At 36.1% G+C, this 23,949-nt stretch overlaps 1 protein-coding gene across 2 annotated transcripts in view; it reads right to left on the reverse strand.

Annotated features, from left to right (window-relative positions):
• The window catches only part of pxb (putative Hedgehog signaling attenuator pxb), a 393,744-nt gene that overhangs the window by 262,679 nt on the left and 107,116 nt on the right, over positions 1–23,949 (reverse strand). Inside the window, exon 1 of one of the 2 annotated variants that reach the window (XM_029316242.2) lies at positions 19,671–20,659. The exons of the other annotated variant lie outside the window; for it this stretch is intronic. The gene's annotated coding sequence lies outside the window, so the exon portion shown is untranslated. Of the gene's footprint in view, positions 1–19,670; positions 20,660–23,949 lie in introns of those variants that run through there. 2 annotated transcript variants of the gene reach the window in all.

The raw sequence follows: 23,949 nt of genomic DNA on the forward strand, positions 1-23,949 counted from the left end.
TATAAAAGATTCTAATTTATTACAATCATTATAAAATTATTCCAAGACCACTTTTTCGCTTCGACAGTATCAATTGAATGGTATTATCAGAAAATCTGATATTTTATTGAAATCTACATTAAATGATTTGTATTTCACGACAGAGTATTAATTCATGTGCCATATATTCTGATTTATATTTATGTGTTCCGTTCTTTCAATATATCTTTATTAAATCCGATTTTTTTAGATGACCTATAATTCACGACAAAATTCAGAAGAGAACTTCATTTATTATTTTATATTATGCAAAATTAAATACGTAATAACAGCATCTTAGAATTATAAAAACTGTGTGTGTATATGTGTATTCTTTTCGATTCTTTTCAATAAATTTATTTCGTTTTACAAAACACATAAAATTATAAATAAAAAACCAGAATAATTTATAGATATTGTAAAATAAATTTAACGCGGAATATAAAACAGACATTTCGGATAGTATACTTTAAATTCTACATATGTCGCGCGTTATTCGATCGATTTAAAGTGAACTTTTTTCGCTCCAATAATTATCTACTAAACGATTGAACTTATATACTCCGATAATTTTTCGCGAAATCAGCATATCGCGCAATTTCTCGATCGCGAGGGGCCGTGCATTCTGTCGATTCCACGCGAAACCGCATTCGGGACGTTACGGCGTCCTGCCATCGCACCGCTAAGCCGTCGGACACGCGACCTGACGTACGTGGGAAAGCGCCAGCACGTGCACCGTGTCGGGCGCAGATCCGACAGGCTCCGTCAGGAACGATCGTCGTCGTTTCGGATACGCGTGTCTGTGCGTGTGACGCGTTACAATGCGCGCGCGAATTCTGCGGCACCGCAACCGCGAGCGTCGATCGAGAGGTTGAGAGGTCGACACGGGGGTCGAAAATCACGTTCGGCTGTGCCCATGTCTTTGACATTCGCGATGACTGCGCCCTGCGCCATTCGACACTGAACATTGCACAGCTCGTTTTGTGTGTAAATGGGCAGTTAACAAGTGGTCAAAAGGACACGCGTGTATTTTTCATTATTTATACGTTGTTAAATGTACGTCATTCCAGATTCAAGAATTGCAATTGTATCATATATAAATCTCATCTGACGTCCGATGTATGTAATTGGTCGCATATAAAATTTTCTATTTATCATTTTACGTACTTTGTAAAATAAAATGCATTTGAAAAGAATCAGAGTACATTATAATATATAGTTCTTTTTAATTATATAGTGCTGTTATTACGTGTGTAATCTATAGTAAAATATTTCAAAGATACGTTTAATATAATATCAAAATAATTATTTTACATATAAAATTAATACTACATAATTAGTTGACATTTCGAAAGGGAAATTATTTTCATTTTTTAATATCTATGATTATATCCAATTATTGGCGTTGGTTGAATTAGCATCTGTGATTTTTAATAAAAATTTTTAATAGCCTGCGCGCTTAGAGGACAGAGAAATAAAAATACTTTTTTCACATATAATTGCGACAACCTTATTTAATGATTATTATTCGCGACACCGGGGCAGAATCGCGCCAGTCATTGATGAGCCATTTTAATCACGATATCACCGGCATTTATCGAGTGCCGAAGGGTGGAATTATCGGTAGGCTGTTTGGTGACGTGGTAGAGAAAAGCGCGGCGCGGTTTGCAGCAGCGAATGCCGCAACAGCGCAAAATTTCGCTTTGGTTGGCCGCATTACCGTGGAGCGCGCGATTCTGCCAATATGTATATTTTAATCAAGGCTCGAAAGAGCGTGACAATCGCGCGGGCAACCGAGAGAGGCACGCTCGTGCGTGCACGCGGTTACACGCGATGTCACGACATAATGCGGTCGGAAATCCATTTTCTTCCTTTACTCTCAGTTTGGTTACGCATACCGGCCCGTAACGGCGTGAGGTAATGTGCATTAATAACAGTATTAAACGACAATGATATATATCATTGTTCGGAACGATAACGCCATGGTTAAACCCTGACGCGATTTAAATTAACTGCAGCGTTGTGCCGTTTTGCACGTAGCAACGTTATGCGGCAATTTGCAAAAAATTAAAAGAGTAAAAGACTGAATATATAGTATCTTGAAATATTTTTAACAATTTTTTTAAGTTTTTGCTTTCGTTGATGACATATAATTCATTCAATTTCATTTATTGCACTGACAACTGAAGATATTCAAGCAATCATTTTTAAATAATTAAATCGCTTTTAAAAAATGTGTAAAAAAAAATGAACATGATAAAAATGAAAAATCTGTGTGTATTTCTATAATATGAAGAATTTTTATAGAATTTTTTATACTTAAATTATCGCGAGAAAGCGAGCCATTCTTTCGACCGACATTGGGGTATTTATCTAATTTTAATTGTTCGCGAGTCGATCGCGATCTAAAGTGAAAATTTATCACGACGGGAATCTTTTATCGATATCGCTTCAACCGGAATTTAGCCCGACTGGCTCGACGCCAGTAGTCCCCGAAGACCGGCGTACCGGTAAGTAACTATCGATTATCGAAACGAAAGCCGAAATCTTGACCCGTATAGCATACCTCTACCTTGGAAGCACCTAGCTATTTCGTCTCGCCTCGGGCCACCCACATGGTGAACGAGCGCATGCACGGGAAGTCTCGGGCGAACTTACCGCTATAAGCGGGAATACCGGTCAGCGGCTTCCGCCACTGAATTATCTATACAATATAAGTTTTCTCGTAGATACACGCGCGCGCGAAACCAGAGTTTCCGTTCGTCGCGCACGAATGTTGTTGCCTCGAGGCTTCGCGAGCGATCGATATCGACCGGATATCGAACGAGCTGCCGATCGAGAGGCCTGACAGATAATACCCATGATAAAACTTATCGCCGAGTTCTCGGAAAATTCTCGAACGTACATGATAGTTTTATTAAGTCATCGGCGAGATATCAATTACATTCACGTATCGAGCATTAGAACAGTGATTAAGATATTTAATGCTGAGAATGATAAATCGATTGAATGAGTGCGATATAATTTTTTGGTTAAAAATATATTATTTCTACATGATGCAATTTTTTTTCAGATTAATGTGACAAAAACAGATAATTTATTTTCCTATCAATTAAGTTTACATTTGAGTGTTTATTTTTTATGACTTATTTTGTATATACAAAAAATAAAAATATTTCTGCTTTGGATAAAATATTCAAATATTCGAGTAGAGAGTGTTAAAATAAAATTCCCAAATTATTTTAATCTTATAGGCAATACATCCTTTGACAGATCTCTCTAAACAATTCGTAAACATTTTTTTGCTCCGATACAAATTTAATTTTATGAACCTTTTTAAATAGGACATAGTTTCCAGCGACACAAAAATGATTCAGAATCGTTCGCAATCAATTCTCGCGAAGTCTGGAAAAGTGATGACGAGATGTACATTTCGCTGCAACGGTATGCATCGGAATATTTATTCAGTAATTGTTGCCCTAGTGGGCGTTCGTGCATGGAGAGCGCAGGTGCGCAAAGAAGCCGGGTAATAATGTTATTGAGATGATAAATGCGGAAAGAGGGAAAGGAGAGAGGTGCTCTCCTAGGTATTATGAAAATTATACCGGTCCATTCGAATGGAGATGGCGAGGCGCACTTTTACGAACGTTCGCTGCATATGTATCGGCCATCCGACCGTATCTGTTTGTGGAACGTGCTCGGGAGGGACGGCTGGCTCCGTGGCTGCGCGTGATGAATTAAATATCCAGCCGCTTATAAAGCTGTCATTAGAGTCCCCCTCTAACACGCGACAGGCACTGCAATCGCGCGTGCCCGATAGCGGCCTAAATGCATTTAAGTTTGCCGAAAAAAGTCGGCCTACCGAACAACTTTTCAACGCGATGTATGCGGAAATTTACCAAGTGCTCGATGAAGTGTGACAATTGATATAAGATATTTTCCCTTCAATGCACGTGTACGTACAGATTCTTTAAAACAAGTTCATGAATAAAAGTTTTAAATACGAGAAGTTACCTCATCTAGAATATACATATATGTATATATTTGAAATTTTTGCTGAATTAGACTTTAAAGTTAAACATATAATATTAGAAAAAATTTGTATAAGAAAAGTGATAATCTATTATTGTAAATTACTTTAAAAAAACAGTCTTGTTATTGATAGTAAACTTCATCAAACACTGTCAACGATAACAACATTGGAAGGCCTTAGAAATGAATTTCGGGAGCAATTGCTTAACAAATTAAACATCTTGGAAATCGCGTTGTAAAAGAAATAGTTGCAAGCCTGCGTAAACTCATTAATGAGAAATTTACTGGAGCGTAATAATTATCTTAAATACCAAGAAACGCGATATCACAATATTATTCCTGATCTCAATATCTCGAAACTGGGTGAAGCTGACGAGAGTTCTTACATAATAAGAAAGAAGATTTTCTTAATGACGCCATTAAAGTCTCGTTACGAAACAAGTATAGTTTCTCTATATAAATGCATCGCGCGCTATAGATAAACACGTAATTTAAGTTTTACTTTGAGATGAAGCAGATCTTTGTTTCTCAGACAGGAATCTATTCAATCGAAATAAATAAGATGTAGTATCAATGAATGCGAAAGCAAAAAAATAATTAAAATACGGAAAATTTGCATCTTTAGTAATATAAATACGTGAAATACAAAACAAAATTAAAATAGTCTATCTGGTGAATTGTAAAAAAATTTATTATTTAAACGTAAAAATATGTAAGTCATTTTATATAATGAATGTAATTCACGAGCTCCGATAATTTCGTTCCTTTTCTAAATTCCCGCTTTCGATTATTCTCGGTTGCCAATTTTAATGCGTTTACCGATACACGAACATAACCGTTTCCTTTATTGCTTACAAATTTCAGGTTCTCTGGAATTATCCGGCGGTCGTAAATTCAATTTTCGCGTGCCAACTTGTTTTGCCGGATGGTCTCGATATATAGAGCGGCTCTTCAACCGTCAGGACGGAAGGAAACGATAATCGAATTCAACCGCTAGCGTCGTTAGTTCGAGCACGGTTAATAATAATTTCAGGCTAATTTCGATTATCGATAACTACATATCCTATTTTAATGCATACACCCTTTGGATCGCCGGTCGCAAAGCTACTTCAGGAAATTTGCCCTGCTTGTTTACGAAACGGCTTATTTATTTTCTAATTTCGCTTGACGTGAATTTTTTAAATCAATGTATTCCTTCGATTACACTTTTGACAAAACATTTTGAAATGATACAAAAATTAGCAAAAATTTATAAATAAAAATACATATAAAATACCTATATGTAATTTTTTGTATAAATTACTTTTTAATTCATTAAAATTCAAAATATTAAATTAGGTAATTATATTTTTAAATAACAAATTATAGAAAGCTAAATTTATTATATATCTTCCGTATAAATTTTATGAAATTCAAATATTACGGAGAAGGCTAATACGCGAAATTGAAAAGTTTGAACATTTCTCTGTTCTAAACGCCAGCTTAACGCGCATAAATTTAGAGACGCTCGTACATTGTTAATCCGTTCGCGTTGGCTAACCGGATTATGGTCAGCGAATGAATTAACCCCGAGGTGTACATAGGATCCAAAAGCATATCCCGCGAAATTGCTGATTCTGCGTAGTTAAATATATGCACACATTTAGTAAATTATAAATATAATTGTAGTATAAATAATAGCTAGTATAATTTCAGTATATTAACGTTAACGAATAATGTTCAGATTTTTTTAACTGCAATATTAATATATCGTACAATTTTTTATATACATATATGCTATTTAAATAAATGCATTATGTCATAATTTGGATTATATGATATTGATTATGTGTATAAATGTGTACGGGCAAATGAAAATTTAATTGCGTTATAGTTCATCTTACATTATAAATTATCTTTCAAATATATATACATATGTACATGTATATTAATTTATCGCAAAATAAATGAAAGAAAAAATAAAAGCGAATAAAAGATATCTCTTTAAAATTTTGGAAGACAAACATTATACACACAGTGTTTGATTTTTACTTCTTCTCAAATTACGTTTAAATTGGATTTAATAAAGTAATTTTTTATAACATATATAATTTTTTTATAATTAATAAAAATTAAATTATGCAAAAATAATATCAATTAAATTGTGCACCTACTTTTTTCTCTAACTGTGCATCATAGGTATAGTATATATAAAATTATTGTATATAAAATTACGCGCGTCTTTGTTCTTGGCATTTTTTCGATACGCGTCGACTAGGCTTTGACTTGTTTCTCTTGCTTGATTTGTCGGTTCCTTTTTGCAGCATTGTCTTCCATCATCCTCCCCCGCTTTATCTTTTGTTGCCAGTTCCTCCGCTTTCAACGTTACCGCAGGCTGTATCGGGTTTCCGTCCGCCCGACGATTTGTCTTCGGAATTCTCTGTTTCTTAAAGCATAAGCTACTTTTTTTTTACTTCCTTTTTTCCTTTTGCCGCGAAGCAAAGTTCTATGCGAAGTTGAAAACCTTAAAACGTCGTCCATTTCGTCGACGTTGTTTCGCCGTATCGAGTGTATCGATTTCAAAGGTATGCTTTTCTTTCAAAGCTCCTTAATGCGATGTTGTTTCTCTAGTTTGCTCGTAATATAACATTTTAATAAATATAATATATATAGCTTTCTTGGTTTATTCATATATAAATTCTGTGTATTCATAGAATTATATATATACGTATCAACGTGCATGCGATTATTATAATTTTGTATGCGTTAATATATTCCGTAATATTAGTTTTGTGGATGTAATATGGCTTCTTTAAATAATAGTTCATTCATTAGGAAGCAGCGTATAAAAAGAGTAAATATTCTTTATATTTGTTTTATATAACGTATAAATGTTCTCATAAAAGGTTCTTACATACTTTTACGATGCTATTGTTCTCAGCATACAGTCTTTTTCGACGAAAAGTAATTTTGTGGAAACATGAAACTCTGTTGCAGTCTTTTTACATCAAGTCTTCATTTGTACACTATTATGTACATCGTGATACGTTTTCCATTATTTATATGACTTATACAATTACTTCTTTTAATCTTATATACAATAGATACGAGAGATAATAATAACACACATTCTCGTACATCAAGAGCGTATCTCGACGTATCATGTGTATCTCCGCGCGTTCGAAAAATAAAATTTAAAATAATAAAACCGAGAACACATCCGACGCGCGTGTTTACGCAGCTATAAACGCGTATTCACGCGTACGTGATAACAGCCGCTTCCTGCATACGGTGATCGCACTGAACCGACCGATAAATTATGCGAGTTTGCTTAAAAGTGAGCTCATGCAATTTATTTTTAATATTAAAAAATATATATTTATATACGTATATATATATTTTTATATATTGCATTTTTTAAATATCGTGACATTTTTAACTATGTAAATGTACTCAGAAATACTCGAGAAAGAAAAAATTCAGACATCTACATTCACAAATATTTGCTAAAGTATTTAGAATCGTTTTGTATAAAGATACACCGAGAAATATGTAAAGTTATTGGCGCATAGTGCGATTTAACATTCGCGCAGTTTAAATAAACATCATATAATAGATGCATAATGCATGTACATATACGGTCCTGCATATGAAAAGCAGCTCTTACGAGATCGTCACATTACCGATGAACGCGATCGGTAATGAACGCATTAGCGATCATTGGAGGTCGTTGACATGTATGCAACGGCGATTCTCTCGTGGTGCTCGATATTCGTATTGAACGCGATATCGCGACGTTATTGAATCGCGAGCGAACGGCCTGCGCAAACGCGCTTGATTAGAGATAATTAATTGGGCGCGAGCAAGGCAGATAGATGGCTGAGTAGATAAACAGTCTGTCTCTCTGCCGTTGTATACAGTTGTGTTCATAAATTCTTCGACACGTTCGTCACTTTGTCATATAAAATCAACTGTTTTTCGAACGCGCACGTGTATGTGTACAGACACAGTCTCTCTATTTATTTAACTATGTCAAGAATAAGTTAAGAATCATCAAATAAAAAATGGAAAAATATCAAACTGTTCTAACTCAAATAATATATTTTAATTTTGAAATTGCGAAACGAGATAAAATCATTTTGAATTTTTGAAATATAAATATCATCATTGAAAAATATCAATATATCAATATATAAATGCTACATTATATATATATATATATATATATTGATATATGTGCAAAATCTGAGTTATGAGTATGAATTCACTTTGATTAAGATATTGATGAACAGATATTGAATATAGATTGATGAATATTTTATAGATAGAAATAAAATTCTTCCATCTAATATTATTAAAAATTATTGGAAAAAAAACTAACAAAGAGAGATAAATTTTGTATCGTGACGATAATACGGATGTTGAAATGAGCGAAAGCGAGATTACATGTACACGGAACAGTTCGACAGACTGTAACTGATGAATCGTACTGTATAGGAAATGGTGCAGATTTATCGTTCGCGCAAAGCGTATCGATGGATAGATGAATAAATAAATAGTTAATTTATAGCATTAATCGCGTTATCTCGTTACTCACTCGCGTATCGCTTATTCGTGATCATTCTATAGAGCATCCCTCGAATTATAATTGCGAATAGGATTAAGAGATTAAACTTGAACTTAGATAAGTAAATAAAATGTAAAACAATATGTCTGCTGCAAATTAATGTGAAAAAAATCATTTTTGAGTGAATACTTCTTATTTAGCATTCACGCTCTTCCATTTCCAGTCTTTGATTACTCGAGTTTCTATTTGTCAAGTTTCTATTTGTCGAACTTTCGAACAACGACTGATGAATAAAGTATTTCGTAAATGCATCGTCAAATGCGACGTTGTGCAATCGATAAAAGAACCTGCATGATGCATTCTGTCATAATCGAAAGTTCGGTTTCCTAAAGATACATTACAATATTTTATATATGCACTGAAATATGCATATGAACGATCAATGTTCTGACAGGAAAATCGTTTGTATAGACGGCGTCGCGTCTATAGATTCGTATATTTCACTTTATATAAGTGCGATTTCTCGCTTTTTCATGACACGACGCATATAACTTGGACTGTTATATTTCTCAATGCCTTTTTAAAATTCTACGAAAAATAGTTTTAATAAAAGAACAAAAAATTAGTTCAATATAAATACACGATATTCAAATTCGAGAGAGAGCGAACTGCCTTAATATATCGTTAAAATTAATGAAGCTTATAAACAATATATACCATATATGTTTCAAAAGTCGCGCATCTCTTCCGCGAATTGCATAGATACTGAAACACTATCGATTCGAACAAGGCGTTTTATGCAAGCACGATTTCTCGCGCTCTCTCGTGTTCTCTACGTCTTCAGTTCCAGCTTTCGCGACTCGTCTTCGTCGGCGAGAGAGGAATGCATAATTTAAATGTCCCGCGTCCCAGTTTCCCGTCTTTTCAAGAGAATCACTGATTGCTATGCCGGGAGGTGCCTGCTCCGTGAAAAGCGGACGAGGGCCCTTAGCATTCATACTTCTCCGGCTTTCATGGCTCATTCCTCGTGGCGAGACGCACACATCGCTATATTTTCGGAAAAAGTTTTCCGCATAGAAATATTTTAACGCTCGCGCACGCTGCTATATACGCGGTGTTGGCGCGGCGCAGCTAGTAATATCCGATAGCAACACACGGCCGACCGTGAGCGATAAATCGAATTCCCTGGGAAACGGGAGCAGTTTTCCCGCGTAATATACGGATGACTCGAATTTCGCGGCGCTTTGATTTACGCGAATTTCGATGCCGCGCGAGTGTTACTCGTAACGCTCGAAATAACGTCCATTCCGCGGTGAAACACCGCGACTATATCTGCGTGTTGGGAGATATCAACGACGAGAGTTTCGGAACGCGAGCCTCCGTTGAAATGTACGCGATATCGAAGTCTACCAAACAATTTCAAATTACACGCGGAATTATAGAATTACCGAAAATATGTGCTGCTCTCTTTCTCTTTCTCTATTTCTTATATCAACAAAAATGTTTAATATTTTAAAGATGTATTCCTTTTAGTTTGTCTAATACAGCTTTAATATTTCTATTATTTAGCTTCTTTCTACTAAATATCTTTTTTATTCTCTCGAAGAAAAATGTATGATAAAAAATATTGTTCAAGTATCTGTCATTCAAAACTGAATGCGATAATTGCGAAATAATCCATATGATTGATTAACCTCGTTACACTTTTATAATATCAGTGTTCTTTTATCGATTAATAACGTAGTTTGCAACGATAGGATTCATTATTTGGATATCGGATTTGCGAATTGGATTAAAAGTTAACTTCGACAAAGCGTGCGCCAATAACTAGCGCAGCCCTAGAGCGCGCTTTATATAATTGACGAACGATGATTATAATCGGGTCATGGATCACCGTGTTTAAGGTTTAATCGACTCTCATTGAACTCTTGTCTGACAAGAAGATTATTATGTAACAACGTCGACGAGCGCGTTTAATTGGCAGTCGATCGACTCGCGTTTCTATTCGTTCAACGTCGAGAGCAACAACTTTCGATAACGTGGAAACTTTCCTCAATAACTTTCCCTGAAAGATTGGCCTTTGGAAACCTCAGATTATCCTCGTTTATCTTGCGCAAATTTGTAGAGTAACTTTTACGCGTGTAAAATGAAAGTTCTCTCCTCTCTTAATTCTTCCAGAATTGTTCCAAAGCCTTATAGAAATTGAATATTTTTTAATTACATTCTCCCTCGGCACTTGTAGTTCAAGATTTTGCCTATTTATAATTATTTTAAAATTTTTGTACGAAATATAAAATATACTATTTAATCGCGAATATTTATTAACAGAGAGAAAATTAACGCTCTCAGTTTTGATTGTACCTTTTTACGCGCAAAGCGAGAGAGAGCGAGATGTATCTGTTATGTATCGTATTGAGAGTATAACCGCAAGTTCTTTTCACGTTCGAGGATTTACCGGTTCAGCCTCTACTAAAGCCGTTTACGCAAATGGCCGCGACCATTTGCGTAAACCGATGTTTGCTCGACAAAAACAAGCAATCGATTTGCACCCTCGATCAGCTTGCGCGTCAACGGCCGTCTACGTCAAATTTTCGCGTTATAGCCATCGGCTTATCGGGTTGATCCCATTTAAATGAATATCGCGGCACCCGGAATCAACGTGATCGCGCGGATACGGTGAATGAGCACGCCGCGTTAATCGATCGTTTTAATTGCAGAAATGTTAGCGAAAAGTGAGCGACGGGACGACGAGGGCGTTCAACGCTCGTCCAACTTTTCCACCCGGCAATATAAAGCGCTGAATGTTTTATCTCGGACACGTACTCGGGCTCGCGACCGTTTGCGCACCCACCCCGCAACACGAATTTTCCCGTCAAAGACGAGTTTAATGAAAATCATTATCGTCGAAACGTTAAATAAATCGCCACGATCACACGTTCGAGGGAAAACTCGTATTATTAATCGTCGAAAAATATTTTGCGAACTTAATTTCGATTGTTTTCAATATTCTTTTTTTTTTAAGAACGTAGATATTTGAGAATTTCTTTTCTCGACCGTACTGGCAAATATTATTTATTCAATCACAACGTTTCGACCTTTCTTTGAGTCCTTATCAAGTGATTTGTAAAAATAAAAATAAAATTATAATTCTAAGATGTCAAGAACGAACATACTGAGTTATCAGTTATCAGTCTCCAATAACTCGTCTAAGAGTCTTGACGTGTTGTCAAACCGACACTATGTTCGTTCTTGATAAGGACTCAAAGAAGGGTCGAAACGTTGTGATTGAATAAATAATATTTGCCAGTATACGGTCGAGAAAAGAATTCTACATTTTTTTTTTTTTTTTTTTTTTTTTTTTCCATGTATTATACTTTGTTGATAAATAAAAGCGAGGAGGAGTTGTCGAGAATATCGAACCGATACGATTATCGATCCGTGACACCTGCGCACATGTCCCGCGCGTCCCCGGGAGAGAGGGCCACCGCCCCGGATTCATCCTGAAAATACGGTCGACCATAAAGTCAGTTAGGTAAGCCGCGGCCTTAACAATGGGAAGCCACGCGCCATATGCGGCCCCACATGCCGCCGTTGGGATGGGGTCGAGCGCACCCCTCGACGGGATGCGCGATCGGTTTTTTTTTTTCTCGATCTATTATCGACTGCTGCAGAAGGGGGCATATAATATGAAGACCGCGGTCGTACTTGGGGTACCTTGGGTCGCGTACTCCGACACGTGATTCATATGACTTATCGCATCGACGATTATCGATTGCGCGCTCCGAAACCGATTTTTTTCAGGGTTTCGCCTGAATCCCAATATATAAACGCTCCGGGGTATCAGCCTTTCACGCTCGCTCTATTAACCCTTCTTTCGCGATTAATAGACTAGAATACCGGAGATAATCGAATAATGGTTATGATGTAATTTAAATCTCGTCAGCTGGACAGCGAATTTATATGATAATTATTTTATTTTGGAAGCCCGTGGCTATATTACACAATAACGTTCAAACTGTCAATTCGAGTTTACTAGATCAAATTTGAAACAGTAAAATACTCACAGAGATTAAACAGTGATTATATTTTCTGCTACGATAACCAAGTTCGATAAGAAAAATATTTCCTCGCGGGATATTATCTTTGTAAATAATATTATTGTTATATGGTAAAAAAAAAAATTACCACGTCTCGGACCATTAATAAATACAATATCCATAAATTGCTTAATTTATCATGATCGAAGTGATGCGATATGTATCGCCTCTCTTTCGAACGTTTATCCGATCGACATTTCATCCCGATAACGATCGAAATCTCGTGTACAGCGGGCAGATTTTAAAGCGGTGCACGCGGTTGGATTCGCGATCGAAATCGCATCGCGTACGATGCTAAACCGGTCGATGTATTCATGACGCACGACGACGAGGCCGGATAGAGAGGTTGCACGGTATAAAAGGGGGGGGTGGGGACAGGGGGAAAGGATGCGACCCGCTGTTGTGTCGCACCCGATATATATACGGGCCGGTATCTGCCGCGCATGATAAATCTCCCGTGTCGCGGTTCGAGCCTCCATCGTATCTCGCCGCGGCTATTTTAATATTTTAAAGTTCCACCCTAAACGCGCAGTATATCAAAACTTGCGTCATAAATTACTAGCGGTTGCTACCCCTACCTCCGCCACTATCGTCATCACCCTCCCACTTTTCCCCTGCTGACATTTTGCATCTCCACTCTCCCGGTGCAGAGATTAGCCCTCCTCCCCTTTTCCACCCCCTGCCAAAACAACGAGAGCGTTTTGCACTTGCCCTTTCGTTCGGTGACGTCGAGGAAATTAACGATCGATAATCGCCACCGAGCTGCCTCGCGAAATGTCGTGGCGTATTTGAACCATTGACCTATTATATAATGGGGACACAATAATATAGAATAATTCATATATTTTTCCAGAGACATCTGTATAATTAATAATCACAATTAAATTTTTCAATTCTTGTTTAATTGATCATTTGAATAAAAAAACAAAATAATCACTGAAAAAGCTTTTTAAAATTTATGTTTTTTTTCTTGTTATTAAATTCACATGTTTTTTATAGAAATCTCCTATTCCCAGAATATTATTATTATCCAATTATATATAAGCAGATAATGTTCCATCTCGTCTAACCATTTTCTACCACGATGCGCGAGAAGCGATCTATGAGCCGTCGTGAGCGGCAAAAGTGCAGAACTAATTTCAGTTTTACATCGCGGCGCGAATAGTTATAATGAACGCCCCAAGACCTGATAAATCCGGTTTTACTGCCGTCCTAATACTTAACCACCTGCTGAATTGATGTTACTTAAAAGGTAGTAAAGTTAGATTGCCTTCTGCAAGCAAATTTGGCTATCTTCCGACATTTTCCAACGGAGTAGTTTCTACTGTTAAGATAGTGCGAGATCGAACATATCTATATATATGTAACGGAAGATGTCTGCGTTCAAACATTTATTGTACCTATTTCCTCTATCTCCCTCTTTTCTCTCTCTCTATCTTTCTTTACTATCCGATTATCCTTATTATCCATATAAGAACATTATTAGCAATTGCCATTTCTTCTTCGCACTCGAGCAGAAATTACGATTCAATCAACATTCCAACACAGCATCATCATCTTTCCTTTGGGAACCGCGGAAAATTATTTTGTTGTTATTTTAATTCTAAAGTATGTAACAAAAAAAGATATTTTACATAAAAATAAATATATAAAATTTATTTGGAAATCCGTTTGTTTTTGTGATAGATTTTGATATAAAAATAAATAGGTTTAAATAATTTAATAATTCGATTTATTTTTTTGTCTATAATCATTATTCTGCATTCATGAAAAAAAAAAAAAAAATATTTTCAAGGCTCCTCGAGATACTTATTAACAATAAGATACCGCTACATTGTCCCGAGTCATTAAGTACCAGAATGATTCGGCAGAAATTCATTTAAGGGGTCAGCGACCATTCGAGTCAGATGTTAATTTGTCTTTAATGTTCGCGACGAGACGCAGTGAAATAAACCAATGACGAACAGGCTCAACTGGAATGCACCAATACGATAAATTCGCGCAAAGTTCAGGACCGTCATATTAATTGCCTTAATCGCCCTGGCGGATTAACAAGAGTGTGCAGCCAAAAGTGCATCTGCGACCAGGACGGCGGTGTCTTTGTCGAGTCCCTCGGAACTTGTCTCTCACACTCGTCTCTTTTTTCCCAACAAGATATATCCTTCGTGTCAGACGAAGTCGTGATGGGAATGTTTGAGTGAACAAAAAGTAATCTTGTCGTACCGTAAAATGATATGAGAGAGGAAGTAAGAGAGATTGATCTTAATTTTATTCCTTGGTAACATCCAGTATATTACAACATATAATATAAACATGATATAACATGAACCGCAATATAACACATCTTCTATCAAATGATATAATATTAACAAGAATGTTATTCGCAAACAATTATACATATATAATTCCGTTTGATTGTAAGTTTAATTATTAATTGATTATTAATTTTTTAAATTTTTAATATTCTATTATATAATTGTAATATATGTACATAATTAATTAATTAATTATATAATATATATATAATTAACTAACTATATATATTATATATATTATATATTTTGCTTCAAAATTCATAAATATATTTTTACAATCATAAAAGATTATCTCTTTGCCATCAATAAAGTTCAACATTTTATGCCGCTCGCGAAGAAGTAATAAAAACGAGTCTGAGAGTTTTCCAAGATGGAGGAACATGAAAGAAAACAATACCAAAGTTTCGGTGGCCTGTCCGTCATCTCCATCGAACTTTGATGTAACCGGAGCTATAGCCGGCGTTACAGGATGCAGCATGATGCACACAGATCGCTTTCTGCTTTTATCGGGAAATTTAATGATGCTCGCTCTCTCTCCTACTCTTTCGGACACAAGCACTAGTTTAGAATCGACCGATCGATCCATCAGGTCACTCGGATAAGCAAACACTCGCAACTCGTTCGGCGTGATCCTTCGCTAGCAAAGACTCGCGGATAACGAAGTTCGGTCGTAATGAAGGTTTTACGAGGCACCCGATAAATCTCTTCGAGAGCCTCGACGCGACCTTATAGATATTACTTCACGAAGTTTGCGGAAATCGCGACGATAAAGCGATCATCTTCGGTCCTTCATTATGACGCTGCGAAGCAGAGCGCGTAGGATTTTTCGTTTAATACACGCCGTAGGATCCAAAAGTCGGGAATGAGTTTTACGAATCAAAAGTGACGAGGGTCGATCAGCGGGTAATAAAACACGGTTATGAAAATCTCTCGTTGCCGCCGAGTAATTTTGCGACGAAAACTTTTCTCGTCGCTCGAGTCCTTTCTCAGAGAAATGTATGGAGATAATATATAAAGCTTTACAATATATAAGTAAGTTATATGATGCGATATCTCTCATATTATATATATATAAAAAAAAAAAGAATTAATTTTTATACGAGCAACAAAATTCCTTAATTCTATCGCAATTTATAATACAAGATTTTCATGAGCTAACATCGCCATTCAAAATTCTTGATGAGCGATTCATAGGCAATTCGCGAGATTAATAATCCCTCATCATTCTCCCGCGAGCGATAGATTTTGGTCGCTTTCTCGAAGAGAATCGCAGGAATTCAGCATAATACGAATAACCTACGAGGAATCACCGACCCTCTTCTGATTCCTTGTAAAACGTCGAATGAAACGCCGCCGAGAAACGGCAGTTTCACGAATATTAACGGCCGCTCCCATCTGGGAAGGATGTGCTAGTAAAAAAGCATTAAGGGGAGTTATTATCGGACTTCTCCGTATTCTCCGAACACCCCCGTTTACACCCGTTTTCCGAGGGATCGAAAAGAACGAAACGAGATACGAGATAGCAAGCGCGAAGGGAGATCCTCGGCATCCCCCATCCTCTTTTCGCGTATTCGCGCCCTAAGGATATATGAGATCGTTAAAAGGTAGAGAGAGAGAGAGAGAGGAAATCGGAGGACGACGCACCTTTTCGTCTCACCCACTTTCCTTTCCACGTCGCTTATTTTTCACCCAGAGATATGTTGTCGTTATCAATACCGTCGAGACTACCTTCTCATGTCTCTTGCAATCGACTCTTATCTCGTTCTCGTGTTGCTCTCTATCTCTCTCACCTTCTATCGCGCGCGGCGTAACTTCGCAGTCTATTTAATTTAAATAACTTTTAAAAGTTCCCGGCCTTTCTCTCGCCATGAACGGCAGATATCAGATCTCCGCTTTCAGCCTCTTTTTTCACTTTTTCTTCCTCACCGCCATATTTTTTTTCTTTCTTTCTACTCTTTCTCTCCTAGTTATCCTGCTTCCAAGGACACTTTACAATTGATCGCAAAAGCCGGTCGCTTCTTTTTTTTCTTCGCGAGTTTCCTTTCCCGCGAATTAACTACCTTTTCCCTTCATCTCTTTTCCTATGAGCTTTTTTTCCTCAGTCGGCAATAAAGTCCTTATTCACTAATTAAATTTTGAAATAATTTTGAAACTATAACGATTTCATTTCTCATGTCCACGTTGCATCAGCGATGCGATCCATAATGACTGTAACGATACTGTTGCGAACGCGGAAGAACGATATCGATCCCCCTGGTCTCTAAACGGGCTTGACGAAAAGGTTCATCGGCCAAACGATGCGAAATGTTCAAAGTGCATCCGGGGAAAATTGCATTCCTCCGAGTTCCTTTCCTGACCCATTCGGAAATCCAGCGCACGCTCGGCTGCGTTCGCTTTTCCCGCGAATGATCGAAATATGCTTCACGAAATGGCTCCAGAATTCGACGTTTTCATTCGAGACGCGATTCCGTTTTCTCGAATATAAAAATGGAGCAAAGTTGCTTATGCGCAGGCGAAAAAGGTATTTAATAATAGTTAAGTGAAGTTATAATAGTTAAATGAAGCGAGAAAAGAGCTTTAGTATGAAACTTTTTAATAAGTGGCGCGATACAATAAACCTTCAATTATATAATGATCAGAACTATTTATCAATAATCTTATAAAAAGCATGAAAGATAAATTAATAATTTATAGAGTCCGTATCCCATAATTACGAATAAGTCTACATTTATTTGTTCATTTATAATTTGGCATTATTATATTCTCAAAATATTATAATATATTTCGCTTATATTTAATTATTATATATTTATATTTTGTTTTAATATTATAACAAAACATTTCACACTTGGATCTCCTCTCATATTTTAATGATATCAAAATTTCAATCTAACATCTGTTTTTACAAAATAATCATCTCAAACGTCGAAACTCCGACAAAACAACGTACAGTATAGAAGAACCCTTTAGCGTATCGCCTAAAAAGCCGAAGGTCACCACAGAGTAAAGGACAATCATTTGGACGAGGACTGTGCGCACGTTCTAATCCTATTAAAATGTTATCTGAAATCTCGATTGGGGCGTGCGTGTGCGTATGTGTGTGCAGATAACCGCCTTTTTATTCGACCGATAAGCCCGAGACCCAAGGAGCTTTTGTCCGACGCGGTGTAAATCCGCGGCGCCGAAAAAAAGAGATCAGGATAACGCGCGCACGGATAATTGAACCTTCGGTAAATCTACTCTTTCACTTTTCCTCGCTCGTCCTCCTCTGATAAAGTCGTCTCATTTTAACACCCTCGGCGCACGCTAATCCCATACAGTGTACAAGTCTTTCGTTATTCAAATTTTTAATAGAATTTTATCGAACGGTTAGGCGAAAGATTGAAACAGCTGATTAAACATTCTCTCCAACGTTCAAAGAAAATACAATAAAGAATTTATTGGTGTGTGTGTATATATATATATATATATATTTTTCTTTATTATAAGTTGATGTTATCTTTGAGATTTGAAATTACTAAATATTGCAGTGATAATTTGTTCTTAATAAAGAATGCGTAATCTTGATTAATTTCCTAGCATTAAAATTATGTATATAAAAATTCGAAAAAAAGTTTTTAAGAATAATTGTTAATTATTAATATATTATATATTTCGCATGATAAAAAATTTATTTAAAATTTAATCTATTTTACCAAAATACGCAGGGATTTCTTAGACAATTCTATTATGTTTGCTATTTTCAATTTGATAACATCAGTGCACATATAATTAATACTCCTTCCTATTCCCGTATATATGTATGTATCCCTATACGTTCGGTTTCTGGAATTCCCTAAGCTTCGGCGTAGTGACCGCGAAACAGACAGAATTCAGTCCCGAGATCTGACAGGCAGACACGGTGTTATCCGATCAACAGCAGCATACCGTACTCTAACTGGTCAGAATTTCTCGTTGATCGTCGAGATCGGATTGCAGTGTGCCATCAATGTAATATTAACTACCCTCCGGTGGTTTCGCGCAGTATCTCTCTCTCTCTCTCTCCAGCAACTGATCGTGTTCAAGTATCGGTCCTTGATCGGATCCTCGAGGAGATTCTCTTAGCTTTCACTTAGATAATGGCAAACTGCAGCTTCTCTTACCGACGAATTATATATGATGAAATGGTTGTTTTTAAGAAAAACAACGATATTTCAGAGAAAATCGGAGCAATAAAGCGAAATAAATTTAGCGAAAATAATATGCAATTTTATTGATCGCATTGCATCCAACTATCATCCTACTATTATTATTTTTATTTTTGAAATATACAAAATTCTACGCTCACATATTATACGTTATGTGTATTATAGATGTATACGAAGAATTTTAGAAATTTTTTTAGTAAAAAATATTTTAATAAAAAATTTTATATTTTTTGTGATAATTATAAATTTTTAATCTGCTGAAAATATATCATATACATATATATACACATTTATGTGTATAAAATATTAAATATTTAAAAAATTTTACTAAATATTTGTAATTTATATCTCAAAACAATATACATTTTTTATACATGTATACATATAAATACTGATGTGAAAAATAATACACTAATGCGGAGATAAACAAGTAATGATGTTCCTACAAGTAACAAATAAAAAATAAAGCAATCACCTTGTAGTTGCTTTGTCATCGCCCGATGCCTTCCTAGCCTTTTTCTTTTCTACTGCATGCTTATATGCATGGAATCTCACATATAATCACTCGCGAAAACATGTTTATGTTCACGCGTGGACTAATTATTATAATCGCACTTTACACGGCACTCTGATTTTAATCCGTGATGTTATTACGAAACGCGCGTTTTGCTACATCATGGCAAGAGAATAACGCGAATATTATACGGTCAATGAAGCTGCGATCCGCATTCGCGATGCCTCGTAAATTAGCGCGATGACGAATATCGAACGGTGGAATGACGTCGAAAAATTGCGCGGCACGTCAAAGTTGCCGCGTCGCGGCGATGCTGCACCTGTTGCTCCTTAAACCACACTTTCGTATACTTTCTGCATTTTGAATAAGAACTGGCACATTCGCTTATTTTAAAATACGACGATTCTACCGTTGTACAATGATATAAATAAATAAATTGATTAAAGATACATTCCGCGGAGTGAAATACTGGAAATATGATCGCCCTTTTCGTAACTGATTGTTTGCGCAATAAATTCATCGAAATAAGTTTCGCGAAATGGGAGGAGAGGTGCGTATCTTAATATATTAAAGCATAATTTATGCTGTATGATTAAATATTAAGTCTCGCAATTATGAGCACATTTATCAATTAAATGGATACGTATTTTGCTTGTCAGTTCTACATCGATCTGTTTTCTATAGCGACATTCGATTAATAATCGGAAAGTTCGAAACTAGAAACTTCACTTCACCGTACGATTACACCATAAAATTGAGTTAATTAGGACGCGATAGACTATTCAAATATCAGTATTGCGTGCGTTTATAATGCATAAATCACGCGTACTAAAAATCGATGTGCTTTTTTCATTATTCGAATTAAATAGTTGTAACCGCGATACTCTTGAGTACTGTTCGCGAAATTATTAAAGTTATATGAACTGATCGCAAAATGTAATAATAGACACTGATCGAGTTTCGGAAAGTAATACTACGTGACACAGGAGCGTCTCGAGCCGATATCTTCCTATTTAAGCCGTGCGAATGACAACGTAAGGTGACTGCGCATAAACAAGAGCTCTAGACGCAGCAAAACGCCAAGACCGAATGTGATATAATATATTCTCTCTTCTCTCTTTTGCTTTCTCTTGCTTGTTGCAACGCGCAAATTATTTAACGCATATGTACTTTGATAATATAATTTATAAAAAATTCTGGTATTTATAATTTATGCGTGCCAACATGAACTTTTTTTGTAAAATTTGACAACTAATAATACCTATGCGTAAGTTAAACTACACATAAATATAGTACACTATAAATTTAAGATCATAGTTTGTGATGCTTTTTTACGTTTAAATACTTTAACAATTTTGTACAAATCATATAAAAATTTTGAAATATTAATATCATCATACGAATCAGAAACGAAAGAAAATACTGAAAATATTTGTAAATTCAAAGTCATGTGAGAAATTTTTAATATCAATGTGTGGAAGAGAGAGAGAGAGAGAGAGAGAGAGAGAGAAAAATTCTAAGAATAAACTTTTCTCAAGTTTATTCATCCGGTAAAATTTAATTATTGTTACATAATCGATATTGACTCTCGTTGACTGATAATTTCTTAATGGAAAAAGTAGAAATTGAATTTCACGCCGATTAAACGCCTAAAGTTTAACTGATTCTGATCGATCAAGGTTATAAACAAACGACCGACAAATGATCGAAGGATTAATTTATGACGAATCGCTCGTCAAAATCTCCCGGTGCCAGCGAAAAAAAGCGCGGACTAAAAACAGCCAACAGATGCGAGATGGGTAGGAAATAGAGAAAACACTCGCGCATTGGATACACGAAGCCAGGCGTGATATGACATAGTGCGAGTCGAGGTCCGAGCTGCAAGAGCGACAAATGGCTCGCCATTTGCGAAATAACGCATCGGTAAATCCACCGTGCAAAACGAACGTCAAAACCGCTTCCTCCGTTCCTTCTATCCCGCAACCAAACGCACGGATTTTCTCCATGGAATCGCGACCGAAAAATCCCCGTCGAAAAACGCAGACGTCCTTCCGTGCCAAATAATTGAACACATTTTTCTAACGTGCATATACGATGCCTATAAAATTATACTTTTTATATTTTCACACAGACAAAACGAATGAGAGAGTTGCCGCAATTAATGTGATATTTTTCACATCAGACATTTACACTATATTTTTGCATCCTTATCGCGCATGTTGCATTTTATATTTTATTATATTCATATTTTACCATGAATATTAATTAAACATTATAGAGATACATATTTATACGTAAGAACTTTATCATGAAATCTGAAATTATATATTTTCGTAAAATAAAATTTTTTTATTGAAAATATTCTTCAAAAAAATCAAAGAGCGTTCACTTAAATTGCTGTAAAAAATATTATTGTTTAAATGTTTGTATAATAGTCTTTGTTCATAAATGCACATAAATTATGCACGAGACACAGAGAAACTATAAGCGTGCTTAACTTGGAAGACATTCGAATGTAAGATGTTCGGAGAGTTAATCTCGATAACGGAAGTTTAATCATGTAGACACTCCTCGCTTCTGTACTCCAATCAGTTTATCCGGATAAACTCGCGCCATGAGTCAGATAAACACATTTATCTCTACACGGATCGTAAGATCCTAATACCTAAGAGAAAATATACGCAACAACTATGTACTAATCAATTAAACCATCTTTATAAATACATTAATTATTCAATAATTAAATATAACATCTTTGTATTTTTTTATATATAAATTAACAGCCTCAAAAGTCATCCTCAAACTAATAACTCACTTTAGCCTTTATAAAATGCAACTGTCGTATATACGCGAAATTATAAACGGCATTATTTCTAGCAACAGCTTCGTTTAGACAAGAGTTATTGTGTCGTGCCTGTAATAAGTCTAGCACAACTAGGTGTAATTCACGCCATTAAAAGGGTCGTAATTCCGCGCGCGCTGTCGGTATTATTTTTTTTAATATTATTAATTTCACTTGCTACCTGTAGGCGTGCATCGTAAAAGATTTCGATCGTAACTTGAAATCTTAACGGAAGGATAGGTTACGCTTCGTGCTCTCGTGAGTTTGTTTTTGCGTTACTGCAAAATTCCATCCGTTCTGAAAACCCCTTGGCGTTCCTCCCGGTGAGACCATCATGGAATCCGAATCAGCTCGCTATCTCGATGAAATGATACGGCAATACACGCGATTTCGCCATCGTCCACGCGAGTTTCGCGCAATTACGGAGCGCTCGCGAGAGCTCGAAAGCAACGGACGATTCTGTGGTTCTATGTGTATGTGTGTATGTGTGTATGGTCACAAATGGCTAATTTTCTCGTTAGCGACGACGACCGTGCCGGACACGATCTTCCACGGTGAATCCAGTTCGTGTTGCTGCTGGTCGTTTTAGAACTGCTTACACGACGCTTACGCGGGTAGAAAGTTTAGCTGACGTTGCCCGAGGGGCTCTTTGACGATTTTTATTTCCGCGAAGTGCGAAAGATACAATTCGAGGAAATTAATTTGCTTTCAAAAATTTATAGCAAGATCAAACTAGCGCAGGAATATTTTTATAGAAAAAAATTGATTTTAAATATACGTAGCTATATATGCATTATATTATAGGCGTGTACCTCGTAAAAATATTATTTAAATTTTTGTTTGTATTTTTTATAAATTATATTTTATTCAATCTATGTGTCTTTTATAATTCTACACAATAAGAGACTAATGCTAAATAATCGGAAAAAATTTATGAAAAATTCGTTATCATATCTTTCATCCTAAATAAGATTAAGTTTTATCATGATGACTGCCTCCTTAAGAATTTGTGGTCCTTCGTTTCGAAGAGAATGATCCCGTTGGGAAAGCGAACGATCGGAAATGACGCTACGTGCGAGCAACAATGTGAGCTTGCGACGAGAACTTTAGATGGAGCGACTAACAAACTTTGCGGTCAGTGTCGCCGGCTTTACCGCAAATTCACTTCGCGGACAACGAGCGTGGTTACGGCGCCCACACAGAGTCGATCGCATTTTATTTACCTTTCGATTTCGAAGTTTGAAATTTGTCTCGTCGTGTCCACAAATTTCTCTTAATTACATTGATGCTATTAATTATCAAACAGCAATTAGAAGAAATCGATAAATTAACTATATAGTTTTATTTTTATATTATAACTCCCTGAGATCGTTAATGAGTATTAATGGCCTAACGTTT

Source organism: Nylanderia fulva, unplaced genomic scaffold (genome assembly GCF_048542155.1).
Source record: "Nylanderia fulva isolate GAGA-0341 unplaced genomic scaffold, ASM4854215v1 Scaffold6, whole genome shotgun sequence".
Classification (NCBI taxonomy): domain Eukaryota; kingdom Metazoa; phylum Arthropoda; class Insecta; order Hymenoptera; family Formicidae; genus Nylanderia; species Nylanderia fulva.